The sequence below is a fragment of the Piliocolobus tephrosceles genome, chromosome 7 (assembly GCF_002776525.5).
Source record: "Piliocolobus tephrosceles isolate RC106 chromosome 7, ASM277652v3, whole genome shotgun sequence".
Classification (NCBI taxonomy): domain Eukaryota; kingdom Metazoa; phylum Chordata; class Mammalia; order Primates; family Cercopithecidae; genus Piliocolobus; species Piliocolobus tephrosceles.
The window spans coordinates 122,436,305-122,456,108 of NC_045440.1; the positions used below are offsets into that span (position 1 = coordinate 122,436,305).

At 37.4% G+C, this 19,804-nt stretch overlaps 1 pseudogene; it reads right to left on the reverse strand.

The window, feature by feature from the left end:
* The window catches only part of LOC111549630, a 9,129-nt pseudogene extending 7,202 nt beyond the window's left edge, over positions 1–1,927 (reverse strand).
* Between the last annotated feature and the right edge of the window lie 17,877 nt (positions 1,928–19,804).

The window sequence follows — 19,804 nt, forward strand, 5'->3', positions numbered from 1 at the left end:
GTGTGTGTGTGTGTGGGAAGGCTGTATATACAGATTAGCTCTACATAGTAATAAATGGCATATTTATGTTGAGTATCCCTTATCCAAAATGCTTGAGATGAGAAATGTTTTAGATTTCAGATTTTGAAATATTTTATTGTCATACTTACCAGTTTAACATCCCAAATCCAAAAATCTGAAATGTTTCAATGAGCATTTCCTTTGAGCATCAGGTTAGTTCTCAAAAAGTTTTGGATTTTGGAGCATTTCAGATTTTGGATTTGGGGATTTGGGATGCTCAACCTGTACTACATATATAGATACTGTGGAACTGTAACAGTAACAACTTGGGGGTTTGAAATAGGGTATGTAATTTCCAAATCACTAGAGGAAAAAAGATAGATAAAAAATGAAGTCTTATCAACCAACTGTATTACATCTCTACCGAGGAATCTGATGTCATTAAAAAGAACAAGATAGATTGTATGGTCACTGAGCTCAAAATATTTTATCTAATATTATCCAATAAAAACTACATATTTTCATACATATGTATATGCATATAAATATATATATATATATATATTTTTTTTGGAGACAGAGCCTCGCTCTGTCGCCCGGGCTGGAGTGCAGTGGCCGGATCTCAGCTCACTGCAAGCTCCGCCTCCTGGTTTTACGCCATTCTCCTGCCTCAGCCTCCCTAGTAGCTGGGACTACAGGCGTCCGCCACCTCGCCCGGCTAGTTTTTTGTATTTTTTTAGTAGAGACGGGGTTTCACCGTGTTAGCCAGGATGGTCTCGATCTCCTGACCTTGTGATCCGCCTGTCTCAGCCTCCCAAAGTGCTGGGATTACAGGCTTGAGCCACGGCGCCCGGCGTGTATAAATATATTTTAAAAGCTGAGAAGAATATACCTTTAGGAAGAGAAAGGAAATAGAAATGGTAAAGGGAAAAAGACATAATTTTTACTTATATTGTTTGAATATATGTAAACATTCATGTATAGCTGATATAATTTGGAAAGTGATTTCTAAAAGCTACAAGCCTATAAATAGATTCTGTCTTAATGCTGAAGAAAGGAAGATGGACCTGAATTTTCCATTTTTCACTGTAAATGGGAGGACCAAGCTAACATAGAGTAATATGTAAAATTACAAATTATTTCTCTCCACAAAACCTTAAAATGTCATGTGAGAGGATAGAGCTTCAAAGGGAAATAATTTGTTCCTGGAACACAATTTTTCATTTAAACACCATCTTCATTTTGAAGAGAAAACAAATGGGTGCAATATGACCCTGCTGGCCTTAGGCCTACTCCTGTACCACAAGTGCCATATGAAACCATGAAAGGAACCACATCAAGGCAGATGAGACCACTGAGAACTTCAAGGAAATCATGTCAGCCACGTATGATTTATCTGTGGACCTTTGTTGGGCAAAGCAAGCTGAGAGGTCCAGAGCTAATGGGAAAAGTCATCAAGTTAAAAGTCATCCTTGGAAAGAACACGAAGGAGCAGGAATCTAAAAAGTTTGGAAATGCTGTCAATTCCATATACTTAGTACTCTTTCATTTAGGGAATTAGAAAAAAAAAAAAAGCCCACCATAATGCTGTTCATTGTACTCAAAGGCAGTATTATTCTGACAATTTGGAAAATCTTTTATTCTTCCATTTAAGCCTAAGAAACAGTTTTTAGTTAATTTTATTTTGGCAAAGTATTAATCATGTAATAAATACACTATTTGGGGGCATTTTTAATATTTCTGGAATTTCACATGTATCATTTCTTATCTGGAGGTCAGTGTTGTGTAGTTAAGAGACTGGGCTTAAGGCCACACTGCCTGAGACAGTATCCTACCTGCAACACATACTAGCTATGTGACATTGGTCAGTATGTACCTCCCTGTGCCTTAACTACCTCAATTATAAAATGAACTGTACCCATTTCATCAAGTTGCTGTGGGGATCAAATGAGATACAAAAAGGAAATTTCTCACAATCCTCCCTGGTACAAATGAACACTTATGAATAATATCTATTAAAACCTTCATTCAACCCCAAGGGGTAGATTCCCCTTCTGAAGATAAAGTCACTGAAACCTAGAGAGGGAAAGTAATTGGTTTGAGTTTGCAAATGGTGGATGGAAGTGGTGGAGACGGAATGCAAACCCGTGGAGTCTGGCTCCCAAAACCCTGGTCTATGCACTCACCATAATACATTGTTTTGAAAACTTTTAATACCTTTATCTTTTGCTTTTCCACTTGAACATAAACTCTGGGAAGGCAGAGGCAACTGTATCTTCTAATTCTAGATTTTCTTGTGTAGCCCAATTCAGTGTCCTGAGTATGTGTGGCTAATATTGCTGAAAGGAAAAACCTGATATTAATAAAGCACTTAGGAAACAACTGCCAAGAATTATGGCCAGGTACTGAGATAAATTACATTTATATTCAATCCTTACTAAAATAAATTTCAAGAGACAGATATTATTATTCTTGTTTTACAGATGGTTTACAGTTGTTGCCTAGAGGACAAATCTTTCTTTCCTTGGACTGTACATTCTTCTTGTAGGAAGCACACGGTAATTGACAGCATGATTTTAAAGCTAGAGTTGATAAGAAATTTGATTCTGCTGCTTACGTAAGAGTGTGATTTTTAAGTTATTAAACTTCCCTGAGTCTCATTTGTAAAATGCAAATAGAAAATACAGCCTACATCAATTAATAATGATAGTAAATGAGGAAATACATGTAAAGGTCTATATTGGAATCACAGTTAGCAGTCTATAAATATTAGCTTTCACTATTATTATTATCATTTTTAATATGAGTTTCAATAGAGTCAGTTGAAGTGAAAGGATCTTTTTAAAAATTTTAACCTGTCAGTGTGCTCCAGTGTGAGAAACATCCTCTCTTCAACAGAAAAGCTTTAGGGGTCATTTATACAGCTAATTGAATCAGTTTAAACAACTCCACTAGGCAGTGGCTGTCCAAAATAATCATTGTTTCAGTAAAATGGTTGGCAGGACATGCTGGAAGATATTTTTAAAATATTACTTCCTAACAGAAGTGTTGCCTGTAAGTTTATAGGAATAGGAAGTTTGTGATGGGCAGACAGAAATCTGTATGCAACAAATATTACTTCTCCAGCTAAAGAACTCGAGCTTAAAAAGGACAGTGAAGCCAAATCTATTAAGATTTTATCATCATTTGGTGATTATACCTCAGAAGTTCAAAATCCCTGGGTGAAGAAAGCACCACACATATTTTTGTCTCATTCTACTTTTAGAAACTATGATAAACTACACTTTAACCAGAAAGATCAGTAAATTGGATGTTCTGGTTATAATCAAATAATATTTATCATACATCCCAAGTTAATTAAAAGGTAGAATATTCACATCAAAATTATACCATAGACAATATACATAATAATAAGCTTTCAGTGTGTAAAATGTTTACTTTGATTATTCTGGAAGCACTTTAGGTTTTCAGAATGTCCCAGTGTCCCAGTATTATCACTATGAACCTTACTTGTTAGGATAATATAAATTTCAGCATAAGGTAAGGAATATCTTCTCACAGAGAAACAGCAGCTCTACAATGGAATGGGCCATAATGGAATTTCATGAGTTCCCTTTGCAGGGAGCTTTAAACAAAAGCTGTAGGATTGCTAGCCTAAAAGGTTGCAAAACAGATGTTGGTATAAGATGAGGAGTACTAGAGTTGTTTATAAGAGCTGGTTACATTAGTTTCCTAGGGCTTCCTTAACAAAGTACCACAGATTGGGTGGCTTAAACAACAGATATTTATTTTCTCAGTTCTGGGTGCTGGAAGTACAAGAGCACGATGTCAGCAGGTTTTTTTTTCCCAAGTCCTTTCTCTTTGGCTTGTACATAGATGTCTTTTCTGTTTTCTCACATAGTTCTTCTTCCTCCTTCTTTCTCCTTCTTTCCTTCTTCTTTCCTCCTCCTTCTCCTCCTCCTCCTTCTTTCAGACAGAGTTTCACTCTTGTCGCTCAGGCTGGAGTGTGATGGCACAATCTTGGCTCACTGCAACCTTTACCTCCCAGGTTCAAGTGATTCTCCTGCCTCAGCCTCCCGAGTAGCTGGTGCCCACCACCACAGCTGGCTAATTTTTGCATTTTTAGTAGAGACGGGGTTTCTCCGTGGTGCCCAGGCTGGTCTTGAACTCCTGACCTCTGGTGATCCACCCGCCTTGGCCTCCCAAAGCACTGGGATTACAGGCATGAACCACTGCTCAGCCATGGTCTTTCTTCTATGTGTGTCTGTGTCCTAATCTCTTCTTCCTATAAAGACACCAGTCACATTAAATAAGGGCACACATTAGTTATCTCATTTAGCCTTAAATACCTATTTAAAAACCCCATATCCAAATATAGTCACATTCTGAGATACTGGGGGTTGGGACTTCAACATGTGAATTTTGGGGAACTTAATTTACCCTATAACCGGGGTTTATAGGAGAAGCACTGGGACCCTGATTAAAGATTAAGAATTCCTCAGCTTCACTCCTGAATATTGATTCAGTAGGCCAAGAGAGTTGCATTTTTAATGTGTCTAATAGCTAGGACTTGCTTTTAGCCAGTGTCAGATGATCATCATCTTAAGCTAGCTCAATCAACATGGAGGACGTATTGTCCCACACGAATAAACATTTCAAGAATAGGGTTTTAGAGTAGAGGTACCTTGAATAAGGTCTGAATACAACAGCTTAGATTCTCTTTTTATATTCCTCCCATCTGCTTTCTAAGTGTGGCCTCCATTTTTCAGTCCCCTTGTGGCTGGAAGATGCCTTGACCCAGCCCCCTATGTTTACAAAGGTTCATGTTTAGTGGAGGTGGAGGCAAATCATTTAACATTTTACCTGTGAAGTGGCAGGTAGCTCTTAAATGGCAAAAATGGATCTTAAGTGGCAAAACAAATGAGGAATAGGTGAATTTCTGCACTGTGGAACCTGAAAGAGCCAATTTACATACACATAAAGATACAAAATATACAATTATACAAAACTGTAATTCCAAGTTTGTTTTAGTAATAGGTAAATAATACTAATAGTATTTACTTAGTGCTACCTTTCAGCCCCTAGCTTGAATACTTCACATGTATATTTAATACATTAGGTGCAGTTATGATCACCGTTGTTCAGATAAGGAAGCAAAGTGGGCCAGAGTCTATATCCCTTGCCCAAGATAGAGCCAGTGAGAGCCATGAGGAGGCAGAACTGGGATTTGAGTCTTTGTCTTTGGAGTCCTTATTTGCTAATGCCACTTTTTGCAGCCTCCTCGACGCAGACACAGAGGGTATCGGAGTTATCCATCTCTAGTAGAGCTGAACTCACTCAAATTTCAGTGGTTTTGATATGACAGTAACGTCGGGGATGAAAGAAAAGTTATGTTATTTAATTATGCACATACACTAGAAAGACCCACTGATCTGACTTTAGTTTGAAAAGTTGTTTTCCAAATTTAGTACGCATGAGTTCATTTTATCTCACAGCCCTGACAAACAGACCTATCACAAGGTAACTATTAATACTTATTAAGGATGTGTTAATTCAATCCAATGTGGGCAAAAGGGGAAAAAAAGAGTTAAATAATGCTGCTTTAGCCCCTCCTTAAGCTATGAGTCTTATCTAATAATGAGGTCACTTGAAAACCTTACCAATCAGCAAATGTAGAAGCCTGACATAAATACTACCCAGTCAGTATTCAGTGTGTCTTGTCTTTATTTGATAAAGTATATTTCTTTCACTATTGAATTGCAGCAAAGGTGTAGGTCTTTCCCTGGAATTTGAGCAGAATGCTTTGTCCTATTGCTAAGAAAATGCATATAAGTGCCTGAGACAGTTTAGTGGTCTTTACCAAAAATAGCTTGGCCTTTTGACTCACCCAGGCTGCCAGTAAACTCTGTATTTTTTCCCTCTCTCCACAGATATGCTAAATCTGGTAACATCACGTCAGTGCATTCCGAATTGGATGCAACACTGAATTTGTTTTAATTTGGAAATCCTTGTTATCAATTCATATGTTGAATCAGAGAATATTGGGACAGGAATGGTCTAGTAGATTATTTAGCCCAGCCTCATGGACTTATAGATAACAAAAGAAAATATAAGAGATGTTAAATGACCCACACAAGACCACATTGCTGGTAAGTGGCAGGCCCAAAATAACTCTGGGCTCCTGGTGCATGAAACAATTTGTTTTCTACCGGAGTCTTAGCAGGAGGTTTCAGGGGTAGGATATAGCCCACCCCTTCAAAAATAGTTTAGTAGAGTAGCACAAGGTGTGAACCCTAGATGTTACTGTATTTAGGGACTTTTCATATTGCTATACAGTGCTATAGCAAGAAGGAATATTTAAGAATCAAATGATACAAAATCCAGGAAAACAAATAGATATTTTAATGATCAAACTTGGATATGGGTGGCTCTCTTTCTTTCTTTTTTTAACTGTGGTAAGAATAAACATGAGATATACCCCCTGAACAAGTTTTCAGAGGTGCAGTACAGTATTGTTGACTGCAGGTACAATGTTGCACAGACAGTTTCTAGAACTTATTCATCTTGCATAGTTGAAACTTTGCACCTGTTGAATAGCACCTTCCCAGTCCCCTCTCCCAAAACCCCTGGCAGCCAACATTCTACTCTCTGCTTAATTTGACTGTTTTATATAACTCACATAAAAAAAGGATCATGCTGTGTTTGTTCTTCTGTTTGGCTTATTTCGGTTAGCATAGTGTCCTCAAGGATCATCCATGTTGTTACACGTGGTAGTTTCCTTCTTTGACAAGGCTGAATAGTATTCCATTGTGTGTACATACAACATTTTCTTTATTCAGACAACCATGATAGCGATTTCTTGGCTATTGTAAATAATGCTACAATAAACATGGGACTGCACATATGACTTTGAGATCCTGATTTAAGTTATTTTGGATAAATACCTAGAATTAGGATTGTTAGATCATATGATAGTTCTATTTTTAATTTTTTGAGGAACCCTCATTCTGCTTTTTATAGTGGCTACATCATTTTACATTCTTACCAACAGCATATAAGAGTTTTAATTTTTCTTCATCTTTGCCAACACTTACCTTCTTTTTTTAAAAAATAAGGGCTATTCTAAAAGGTGTGAAGTGATACCTCATTATGGTTTTGATTTACTTTTATTTGATTATTAGTGACGTTTCATATACCTGTTGGCCATCTGTATGCTTTCTCTGCTAGTCTATTTGTGTTACCATAATGAAATACCTGAAAGTGGGTAATCTATAAGAAAAGAGGTTTAATTGGCTCATGGTTCTCCAGGCTGTACAGAACACATGGCACCAGCATCTGCTCAGCTTCTAGTGAGGCTTCAGGGAGTGTTGGTTGATGGTAGAGGGCAAAGTGGGAGTGGGTGTGTCATGACAAGAGCAAAGCAAGAGAAAGAGCAAGGGTTGGGGGAGGTACCACACTCTAAAACAATCAGCTGTCACGTGAACTAGCAGAGTGAGAACTCACTCATTACCAACAGAGGTGGCATCAAGCCATTCATGCCGGATCCTCCCCCGTGACAAACACCTCTTACTAGGCCTACCTCGCACATTGGAGATCACATTTCAACATGAGATTTGAAGAAAACACACATCCAGACCATGTCACCTTTGGAGATATTTCTATTTAAATCCTTTGCCCATTTTCAAATCAGATTGTTGTTTTCATCAGGTTTTGTTTTGTTTTGCTATTGAATCACATGGGTTCCTTATATACATTTAATAATAACCTCTTACCAAATATATGGTTTACAAATATTTCCTCCAATTACTTAGGTTGTATTTTCACTCTGTTGATTGTTTCCTTCCCTGTGCAGAGGCGGTTTAGTTTGATGTGGTTCCACTTGTCTATTCTTGCTTTTGTTACCTGTGCTTTTGATGTCATATCCAATAAATCATTGTCAAGACCAATGTTTTGAAGTTTTCCCCTGTGTTTTTTCCTAGGCGTTCTAAAGTTTCGTATCTTACATTTACATCTTTAATTCATTTTGAGTTGATTTTTATTCACAAATACTTAATAAGCACTTTAATCCTCATGCTGACCCTTGAATTACATTTTACTGTCCTCATTTTTAGATGAGAAACAGATTCAAAGTATTTATGCCTCAAGTGACACAGCAAAATCATGATGAAAACAGAGTCCGGACCCAGCTGCAACTGATTCTGAAAGCTATTCTCTACTCACTGCCTTCTAAAGAAATCTCTTTGTAGGCTGGTCTTTTGCTGTAACTCTTCCTCCATTTTTGGTCGTGTTTGATAACTAGTGAGTGTTTGGGTGTCTTCTGCATTACTAGAAATTCACAAGAGTTAAATGGCTGTGTTTCATGGCATGTAAAGTTTTATACAGTAGATTAAGGCATGTACCTGGAGCTTCTCAGTTAGAGGGATGTTAAGGGAAATGTTTTAGAAAGCAGTAAGATAAAGGTATTGGTGTTAACAAGTGGAAACAACCTGTTCTATTTCATATGATAAGATAAATTCATCTTGTACTCCATTAAGGCGGCAGCATTGAAAAATAGCACTGGAATGTTCAACATCTGATCAATCAAGACCTGGGTGTCAAGCACAAGTTTACCAAATACAAGTGATGTGATTTTGAACAGCAAATAACCCTCAGTATTTTCATCTATAAAATAAAAATATTCTTTCTGCTAACTTGCAAGGCTGACTTAAAAATGAAATGAGAAGAAAATATAAAGATTTTATCTCCCTCTAAAATGGTGTGAATTTAGAAGAAAGAAGTTAAATCTGCCTTTTACCTATGACGTATTTCCCAGAGAGAGTAAACATTTCAATTATTCCCAATGTGGATAAACTTAAACTCTATATATGAATTTAATAGGAAACATTCATTCTAAGCTTTTCTTCAATTGGCTGTATTCCTATCTAAAGTTGAGGAAATGGAGTTATTTGCGACATGTATGGTACAGCCATGAAGCCATCACTTTGACCAAATAAAAAGCGTAATCACTTACGCATTTTGCTGAGATAGCTCATGAATAGAAGTTCATAAAAGGCCAAGTGATTTTTACCATCTTGTGCATGTGATCTTGTGGTAAAAATTTAAGAACTTGGATGTGCTTGACTTGATTGCATCATTCTAAATAATAGCCCATTGGTATCACAACTAAGATTTTTTTTGTGTTAGCATTTATTGGAGACCCCCTATTCTCCAGGCACTGTGCTAAGTACTTTATGTATATTATCACCTAATTTTCATAAGAACCCCAGGTACAAAGTAATGTTACCAGTAGAGACATAAATAAATATGTCCAAGATCACACGGTATGATATATACAAGGTATAGCTAATACTATTAAAAAGGTCACATTTATTATAAATACATTCATTTATTTATTTGTTATTAATTACTCATTACTAGAAAGAATGGTGTGTGAGTGGCATTTGGAGCCATTAAAATGGATAAAATGGTCTTAGGAAAAGAGAAGCTAGTGAATGGGAAATGGCTGAGGACAGAGCCCTAGGATATCCTGGAGTTAGAGGTCTGATAAAGAAGAGCCATCGCTTGTAATCCCAGTATTTTGGGAGGCTGAGGTGGATAGATTGTCTGAGGTCAGGAGTTCGAGACCAGCCTGGCCAACATGGTGAAACTCCATCTCTACTGAACATACAAAAATCAGCCAGGCATGGTGGTAGGCACCTGTAATCCCAGCTACTCAGGAGGCTGAGGTAGGAGAATTGCTTGAACCCAGGAGGCGGAGGTTGCTGTGAGCTGAGATGACACCACTGCACTACAGCCTGGGCAACAGAGTTAAGACTCCATCTAAAAACAAAAAAAAAAAAAAAAAAAAAGAAAGAAAAGAATAAAAAATCAATAAAGCAGACTGAGAAAGAGTTTTCCTCAAGGTTTTCCTCAAGATGGAGGAAAAAAGCACATAAACATGGTCTCAAAAGCCTAGAAAATGAAGTTTTTAAGAGAAGGAAGTGGTCAGATTTGTTGAATCCTACTGAAATTTTGAGCAAGGTAGGACAGAAAATTGACCATTTGCTTTGGGAAGATATAAAATGTTGGTGATGGTGATAAAAGTAATTTCAGTTAACAACAGTTCAGTTACAGTGAGGTTAAGACAGAATAGAATGGCAGGAAGCGGAAGCAATGAATACAGAGAATTCTTTAAGGAGTTTTGTTGTAAAGAGAGCAGATATTGAAATGATAGCTGAAGAGGCATGGAATATTTTTAAATGATGGGTGATATGAAGATATATTTGTGTGCAAATAGAAATGATCTCATGGAGAGGAAGAAAATAATGTTGCAAAAAAGAAACAGCATAGTGCTGATCTCCGAAAGCAGCAATGAAGGGGATGGCCTTACATGACAGCAGGACACCTCTTCCATTACAACTGGGAGAAAGGCAGAGTGTGCAGATGCAGATAAAAGGAGGAGCCAGCATAGAAGATGAGGTCATTCTTTCCTGATTAATTTTCTGGGAACTATCTTGTGATGTTTTCAGCTGAAAGTGAGAGGGGAAGAAAAGTCGGACATTAGAAAAGGGTGGTACAGAGGAGAATAGGGAAATGAGTTTCCTAGAGAAGTGTGATAGGATTATATGGCAGTGTGGGGTGCTAATTTGAGACTTGTAGTCATGAGTTTGAGATGAAGTGCCCATCAGCATAGTTGTGTGCTTTACTCCTAGCATCCTGGAGTCTCTCAGATACAGGCACAGAGCAAGTACACAAAGGAGCTCAATCAAGCTTGAGTATCACCAGGCAACAATGGCAGAGTAAGAGGGGAGAGAAGCAGAGTTAAGAGTGCTTGCAAGGAAGTGATTACACATCTGAACATGGAGTCTAAGCAGGAAAAGGAGCACAATAAAAACGTGAGAGGGTGATGAATATTTAAAGAAAAGAAAAGTGACAGCAAAAGGGAATGGAGGTCAGGAAATTTCTTGGGTATATTAAGAGTTTGTAAACTGGAATAATATGATATTTTTAAATGGGCAAGTTATTAGGGAGAACAAGTTTCATACCCGTAAATGATTGAGACAAAGGAAAAGAAGTCAAATGACTTAGAGGCCAAGGTAATTGATAGGTGAAAATATTGAGTCCGCTGAGGATGATTGCAGGCAATGTAGAGAGGAAGACAGTGGGCCTGATGATAAAGTCACCCATAAATGCAGAGGCAGTGATGGGACCACAATCAGTTCATATGAAATTCACATAGGAAAAAAAGGTATTAACAGAAGGGCAGAGGAGTTATGGTCTGGACATTACTGGGATGATCAGTAAAACCCTGCTCCTTCTGCAACCTTTCCATATGATTGAGCTTCAGGGGTGCAGTTGGCCTAGGGAAGAATCAGAACTCAAGTCAGAATACACAGGAGGCATTAGGTGATGATATTGAGGATGCTAATCATTGCATTTTGAATTTTAGTGTCATAGTGGAAAAATTTGACAAGGTGACGAGGAGTAGAAGATTGAAAAGAGAAAGAAAATATCAACTACGAAGATGGCACAGTAAGGAGAATAAAAACAAAAGGCTGGTGTTTTGGTTGGTGATCAAGAAAATGGTGTTCTGAAGCAAGGCAGGTTAAATTTTGCCTAGATGCTAAATCCCAGTAGTGACATTGTATAAATTGGAGGAGGGAGAAAGAGGAAGAGAAGCTTCATGATTTAGCTACTGCCTAGCAAGAAAGCCTGGCTCTGGCCAAAACTGTCACATGGGGAGGGGAGCCAATAGTGATGCAAAGTAATGGACCAAGCACCATGATGCAACTCAGTGACAGCAGTGAGGTGGCAACTATAATAGGCTTATAAAAATGCATGCTCAATAAAAACTTGGTAATTAGACTTGGTCAGTAGGACCTCCAAGGCTTATGGATTCGTTGAATTCCCCTGACATCAAATCTGGTTCTTAATTCCACTTTTACCAGACACCAGCCAAAACGGTAAAAAACAAACAAACAACAACAACAAAAAAAAAAACACAGTAATTCTAAAAGTAAAAGTTAGCATTATATTGTAGGTATTTGTTTACAAATTTGAAGTTTGAATCAGGGAGAACCACTTTCAGCTTTAATAATATAAATTACAAAAGAATAATCTGTAAATCCTCTATAGTCTTAAAGTTTATGATTTACAATATACGACACCACAGCCTGACTAGCTGAACTTTGGCAGTCAAAAATCAACACCATATTCAATTTGTCAATTACTTTCATGTTAGAATTTTGCCCCCCATTCACAAATATGAGCTTAGCTCTATTTCTGTGTCTTACAAACCAAGGCTCATCATGAAATTGGGCTTATATTTCTGCATTGCCTAGAAAAAAAATCTGTCTAGTTAGTTTACAGTCCTACTTCATAAACATCAATACTCAATTACATATTTGCTATAATTGTATGTGTGTATATAATTTTTAGTGTATACATTCATATAATTTATGAATTATATCTTGTTATTTCTATGGACAACTTTCATTTAAAATAAGCTTCAAAAGTGTAATGGAAAAATATTTGGAAAATAGTAGTATTATTAATAAAACATCATAAATGTGGTAGTGTAGTTTTTTGAAATGTTTTTATCACACTAATAGCACTTAATTTAAACATTCCCTAATGAAAGATATAAAAACACATATGGATTATTAAAAGATAGGTTTCACTTTACTAGGAGAAACTCTAAAAATTTTAAATTCTATGAATGAATGCTCTTCCATTAAGGTATTAAATAATATTTGCTCTCAAAAGAAATCGAACAACTCTAGATTGGGGGCCGGGACCCAACTGTTAAAACATATTACAACCAATTACTTAATGAACTAGAATAAGTAGGATAATCTAGGCCAAATTTTCTGGATGATGACATTTCATTTACCATACTTGGGTGTTCTATTCCAATGACTAAATGCCTTCTAGTCACTGCAAGTTCATATATGGTCAACTAAATGTGTTACAAAAGAATCTAATTAGAAGGATGAGTAGGGTTTACCCAGGCTAGCTAGAAAACAGGATTGCATAGTTCTTGGGGAAAGCTTTGCTAAAATAGGTGACCAAAAGGTATTACCTGGATAGCATGGAAATTGTAGGTAGAATGGAAATTCAAAGAAAGACAGATCAACTCTGAGGAATTACGTCTCATGAGTGGGCATGCGACAACTGAAGACAGCTGGGAGCATCATTTCAAATCTTGGGTTTTTGAAATAATCTAAACCTGACTTTATTCCCTACTCTGCCTCTTGGTAACTGAGTAACCTTGGACAAATTAGGGTAGGAGAATTCTTGACATAATCATATTTAAGTTTTTTCTCCATTGGCTTGGTTCCAATTGAATTTGCACTTTGGAAAGAGAAATATTCTGGCTGAATACCATAACTATTTTTGAAATTCATGGATAAATATTTAGGAACTGAAATGTATGGATAAATATTTAGGAAAAACTCTTTGCGTTGCCAATTTTTAAAAATGTGACAGCTGGCCGGGCACGGTGGCTCCAGCCTGTAATCCCAGCACTTTGGGAGGCCGAGACGGGCGGATCACGAGGTCAGGAGATCGAGACCATCCTGGCTAACACGGTGAAACCCTGTCTCTACTAAAAACTACAAAAAACTAGCCGGGCGAGGTGGCAGGCGCCTGTAGTCCCAGCTACTTGGGAGGCTGAGGCAGGAGAATGGCGTGAGCCCGGGAGGCGGAGCTTGCAGTGAGCTGAGATCCGGCCACTGCACTCCAGCCTGGGCGACAGAGCGAGATTCCGTCTCAAAAAAAAAAAGTGACAGTTATAAGAGAGACATGTATAGGACTTTACTTGACTTTGTTTTTCAATTACTTTTCATAAATCTTTTATGTCAGATAAAATTAAGAGTGTACTCAGTAAGAAAGCTATATTTCAGTCTGATTTGAAAATGCAATGTCAGAAACTACATAGATGGAAATTGTCTGCAAAATGAAGTATACTTTATACCAAGTTCTCGTTTGCAGGTTTTTAGGTTCTGCTGAAGTAGTTGGTTTGGCACCCAAATGGCATGATTGTTTAGAAAAGATAACAAGATGGACATCGGTTTTTGATGTTGTCTTGAAAAGTGAACACTTTCTGATGTCATCATCACAAAATTATTTCAGCATAAACAGAAGGCGGCTGTGGTGGACATCACTAAGGTGCAGGTAGAATAAAAATTGAATTATGTAAAGTTGGGCAGCTCAAACATTAGATGGGCATGGGGCTCAGAGGATGAATTAATGGAATGAGCCCTTTCTAGATGGATGCTTGGAAAACAGAGTGGAATTATGAAGGGATCACAAGCTTCAAAGTAAGAGAGATCTGATCCCACTTCCTGTTTGATTTTGGTTGCACCACTTAACCCATACCTTATCTCTAAACTGGAATAATTATATCCAGCAGATTTCCCAGATTCTCTATAATTTTTACATCTTACTACACATGGAAAAGTCTAATATTTGCTTTACACATTGAGGCAAATTGATAAGGGCAGGGGAAACTAGTTTGGGGCCCCCAACTACGCTAAATTGCCTAGCCTCTTGAAGGGATCAATATTTCAGTGCATTTATACCTAGAAGAACTATACAGCTGATTATGCAGACATAGACACCTTTTAAAGAGAAATTGGGAATAGAAATAATAATTGGAGGACTTACTGGGAAAACCAGGACATATGCTTAACTTAACTGTAATCCATCCAGAACAAATGGCATACTTTTGGAGAAGCTCTAGGCTCAACCAATGTTTTTCATAGTAAGCAATCAAATTTGGTAGCTATTGTTATTTACAAAAAAAATCTAAATGTGGAAACCTGCTCTGACCCTTGGGGAAGTAGTTTTCTCCAACTTAGTTATTACTAGTTCAGGATGGATCCCAACCATCTATTCTAGCTATTCCTACTATCAGATCAAGGGGAATAAATAACCTAACAACAATGATCCTAGGAATCACACATCACTATTTCTAGTGTCATAGATTTGTGTTACTTCACTTTCAATCTTCTCCTTTTTCCTAAGTGGCTGAGAGCTGCCCTTGAGAGAAGTCCATGATTCAGGAATCTTTCTGAGGCCATTGTTTATTTTTCTCTCCTCATAATGGCTATACGCTATTAATTCTCACTCTACCCAGCCCAGGTCTCTCCCTTGAACTTCACATTGATATTCTCAATTCTTGCTTGATATATTCAAGCATGTATTTGGATGTATACACACACACACACACACATGCATATATGCATATGTATATATAGTTATGCATATGTGTGTGTGTGTGTGTGTGTGTGTATCCCCAGATATCCAACCCATCTTCAAACTCTACATAGGCAAGTGAGCATTGTATATCTCATGCTTCACCCACACCAGGTCTATGTTTCTAACTTGTATTAGGTCACCCAATTGCTCACCTGGGAGTAATCCTAGATTCCTCTATTTCTTATACTTTTGTTTTCAAACTCAAACCCAGGCCATTGACTCTTTCTCCAAAATAGCTTTCAAGAGATTATCCTCTGTATATTCCTACTGCCTGAATGTTTCCTATCATCATCTTTCACCTCCTTACTAAAAATGGTCCTATTTGTTGGTCTTTATACTACTAGTTCTAGCACTTTTGCTGCCTACAAACTTTTATCATTCTAACATGCAGGTGTGGTCATATTATTTACATGCTCAAAATCCATCAGTGACATCTGGTAAAGGATAAAATCTAAAATACTTTTTCATCACATAAAAAGATCCTCGGGTTCAGGTCTTTTAAGTGTCAAGCTTAATTTCACTCAATGCCTTTCCACATTACACAATATCACCACCTCTGTGCTGTGTCAAATATTCTCAACCTTTTGAAAGAGAAATTGGGAATAGAAAGAATAAGCCTAGGATTTACTGAGCAAACCATGACATATACACAACCTAACTATAGTCCATTGAAAGCAGGAATAAACCTCTTATTTTAATCACAGTCACATTGCTATAACCGGTTCTGTATTGAATTCAACAAGCTTCACTCAGGTCCATTCTGAAAATGTCTCAGGTTGTCCTCAAGCTACATAGTTTTTCTTTCCCCAGGGCTTCTCTGTCATCAAAGCATGGTGCACACTGAGAAAGCCTCTCACTATCACAAGTGGGCAGCCTGAAATGGTAGGATGTTCACATGCATAGAACCACCTTCATGTGTGGGAGATAGAATGCTGGACCAATAGTTCAGAGATGTTTTATGAACCTTCACTGCAGGTCGTGTAGGGTTGAGCTCTTGTCCACTGTACTAATGGCCTATTAAGCTACTTATATGTATATATTTTCTTTCTCTTTTTACTCCCTCTTTCCATCATTCCTGATCCATGTGATTACTTCCCAAATAAATTACCTTTATGTAATCCTTGACTGAGGCCCAATTTTCAAAGAAATGTGAAAGACTAGTTTCTAAAGAGTGTTCATAAAACAGACCTCTGTGATGGGATTTTAAAGTTGATTACTCATAGATCAGAAAAGGCTAAAACTGTTATCATTTGTGGAAAGTCGGTGGTGATCATCTTTGGCATGCAGTAATATATAAAGACTGTCACATGGGGTGGATTGTGACGAGGTGCAGGTAGAAGGAAAGCTGAGTTACGTAAAGTAGTTGGGTAGCTCAAGCATTTTATTGGCTTGGGGATCTCTTAATCATAAGGATTCCTGTTCGTATCACAGATGTGTCCTCTGGGAGGATTTTCCTCACATTCTCATTTAGGAATATCCCTCACTGGGTCTGTGGTGTGCCAGCAGTGCTTTTAAAGCTATCATCAATATCCTATGTGAACACTAAAATATTCATGAATGTGACAGTGTCCTGAATCGTTGTGGAGTTCATTTTCTACCCTCTGTCTCTGACTCACATGTCTCTTACTGGGTGTTTATATTTCTGGCTTCTTTATGCTCAGAGAGTCCAGATGCACAGAAGGCAATGTTGTGATGGATCAGACTAGTGGCGTAAGTGGACCTGAGTAGTGTGAGAATTGGAAGTATTGGAAACTCCAAGTTTTCTTGCTTCACTTATGAGACACATATCATAAACTTCCATAAGCTCTTAGGCTCAAGCAACAGTTGCCTATGTCAGGGGTCAAATTAATAATGTAACCTTGTGTTGGCTCACCTTCCTTTCCCTTTTCATTTTCCCCGTTCATCTCTTCTGCTTTCTGAAATCACTTTCTAAATAAACTACCTTCATTACAAATTTGTTCCTGAAATTGTTTTGTGGGAAACACTCACTAAGAATTCATTTTAAATACCATTACCAAAGTACTTACAGCACTTAACAAAGGGGCTGACAGATGGTATGGGCCCAATAGCTGTTGGTGTAATTAACATTGGTCTCTGTAAATGCCATGCTCCTTCTGGATCCTGGGCCCTGTCTGGATCTTTGCCTAGGATTTTCATCTGTCCCAAATGCCTCCATCCAGATATTCCCTGGATATTCCTACTGCCTGGATATTGCCTATCATCATCTTTACCCTTTTTTTTTTATCTCCCTCAGATATATCACCTGTGTAACTCCTGCTTATTTTTCAACTAATTTGCATCTCCACTGGGTAAATTCTCCTGAGTTCTTATAGGAAATATAATTTGTTCACAAAAAAAATCCCTGTTTTCTGCAAATATTGCAAGAGAACATTTTCTAATCATCGTTTCATGTAACTGGGTCAATATGACTGAGTCCTAGCAAGGGAAATGTAGGCAGTGGTGATATAAACAATTCAGAAAACCCTAGTCTTAAAACTATATGCAGGATTTTCTATACTTCCTCTAGTTATATCTATGCAAGCTGGAAGTAGAGAACTCAAAGATGGCAAAACTATAAGCTGGAAACAGCTCTTTACTGGTTCATGACCTGGAAAACAGTTCCCTAGGAATATCACCAAACCGCATTAGACTGAAAAACTTTGTGTTAAGTCACTGAGATATCAGGCTTCATTTCTACTTTGATATAGCCTAGCATACCATAACTAATACATCCCAGAAACATATAGGGAATTCCTCTGTGTTCTACTGGACTTTGGACAGAACCTATATTAAATCAATAAATATTTAACTGTAGTTGTCTCATTTTATTTCCATCAATTTTACTGTAATCTCTTTGGATTTCCCAGCGCTGGCACTACATGACAAATTTACTGATTGGATAGATGGATAGGGGAGATTATTCTGTAAGGTTCTAGGAGGAAAACGTTTAGAAATTATTGGGATTTACGCATTTTGATTGACTAAGTAAAAGTAGCTTCTCAAAAGTTTAATCATGGAACAATGGAAAAGAGTTGCTTGGGAGCCCAGTTGGCCTGAAATTTAAGACCAATTGTCAAAACTTTTCAACTTACTAGTGAAGTAATTAAATGCAGGGACATCAAAGGACTTGCCCAAAGTATATTAGTAATAGAACTTACAGTGAAATTGAATATCCTGCTTCCCATACCAGTAGTTTATTACATCAAAATTTGTAAAAAGGCTGAGTAATCAGCACATCCAATATGTACCAGAAATCAGTCAAATCCTGACAATTTACTAATTATGTGCCTTTAGTTTGATTACTTAATCTGGCTCAGGGAATCAAGGAGGTTTTCTCATTTATAAAAATAAGATTTAAATATCTTCATAGCTTTTCATGAGATAAAATGAGGTAATCTACATTGACCCTGAGCCTGACACAAGGTTGCAATTATTACTGTTTATTATCATTTTACTAAGTACAAAAAATTTATTATTTAAGTTGATTATTTACATTTTACCATTTACTGTTATGATATTAAGTTTCAGCTACCTTATAGGTCAGAGAGTTTGGGGAGCTAACTTGGAAATATAGATCCATTGGAAAATTCCAGTTCAAGACCCACACAACTGAATTCTAAGTGAATTGTGTAATGCCATAATTTTTTCAAACTGAGAACTTTCTGTAAAGACATTTTTATGTGTGGCTGTAATTAATTGCAAGCAGTAAGTGGAAAGGAATGGGAAAGGAGGCAATCTGGGAACTTAGATGATGGTGAATGCTGGAAAGTCCCAGAATACCATTCGTCTTCTTAGATTCTCAGTTTCCATAATGATCTGGGGTAGTATTCATTTGTGATTCCCATGAAAATAAGTAATTTAGTAAATGTGATACTATAGAGCCAGAGAAGGTCTAAGATGACAGAATCATCATCACGAGGATTTTATTTTTTTACATTTATTTATTTTTTATTTTTTTTATTTTTTGCCATTGGGATTTGGCTTGTGCTTAAGGTTTGGATCCATGATAACTCAAAAGTTCACATCTCTTCAGGGAGATACTCCTAAAGAATAACCAGTGGGATGATTTCCCAGAACTTGGCTCCCAGAGTTGCTTATGACCCTGGTGGGTCCCTCATGGAATATGTTAAGGCAAGCGTGTGTGATGACTAAGACTCTGACATACCTAGATAACTCATCCTGGCTGTGCATGTCTGTAATCTTGAGAAAGTTACTAGGTTGGCTGGTGCAAAAGTAATTACGGTTTTTGCCATTAAAAGTAAACCTTTTGAGCCTCTGTTCCTCCCATACAAAATAGGGGTAACGGCCGTGTACTGAATTGTTGTTACAATTAAGTGACAATATGTGAACGAAAATGTTATCTAGCACAGTGCCTGGCACATAACAGGCACTCAATAGCAATTCCTTCTGTCTTTCTTTTTTTCCTGAGCATTATTATTAGCAAATTCATTTAATACCAACTTAGAATTCTCCAACACAAACACATACATTGTTCCAGTTTTCTCTGTTAGGCAAGCAGTGCCTTTCATAGGTACGGATACATGCTTCAGCTACCATTCACCCA